Source organism: Cherax quadricarinatus, chromosome 64 (assembly GCF_038502225.1).
Source record: "Cherax quadricarinatus isolate ZL_2023a chromosome 64, ASM3850222v1, whole genome shotgun sequence".
Lineage (NCBI taxonomy): Eukaryota > Metazoa > Arthropoda > Malacostraca > Decapoda > Parastacidae > Cherax > Cherax quadricarinatus.
Window position 1 is genome coordinate 8428908 of NC_091355.1, and position 636 is coordinate 8429543.

Genomic DNA, 636 nt, shown 5'->3' on the forward strand with positions numbered 1-636 from the left:
GGCTTGCCCTGTTCTCCAGATTCTCTCATGACTAAGGCTCAACTTCATTTGTGTAGCTAGCTTGTCTAACCCATTTACATTCCATCTCAAGTATGATTGGAGGAACATTACAGGATAATGCAAAGACATAATGCAGGACAAGACTTTATTGGACAATGCTGAACTCCAAGTCATCCTTTAATAATTTATGTAGCATTAAAAATATTAAGCCTTTTCAGGCAAAAACACTGTTCGTATTACTGTAAGTTCCCTTGCCACACATTATAAAATTCTGCAACTTTTATGCCATACAATTCTGCCCACCAAAGAAATGCATTACCTACTGATGGGCCACAGCTTCAGTGATAGAAAGACAAGTAGAAATAAGGAATATATGGGTTTCTATGCACAGCATAGAGTTTTTAATCATAGCTTCCCTGACATGAAAACCCTAGCCCAGTCTGGCCATGGTGTTCACTTAAAGGTGACTATCCTTGTGGGTAGAAGTTATGGCAAACCTTTGGACTTAATAGCAGAATGCATCAGTACAAGTTGTGAAAAAGCAGTGATATCTGAGCATGTTTGGCTCACAACTGAGACATATAGGCAGGTCTCCTTACACCTGTTGCCTCTGTCTCTCTAGCAATGTTAGTCAAC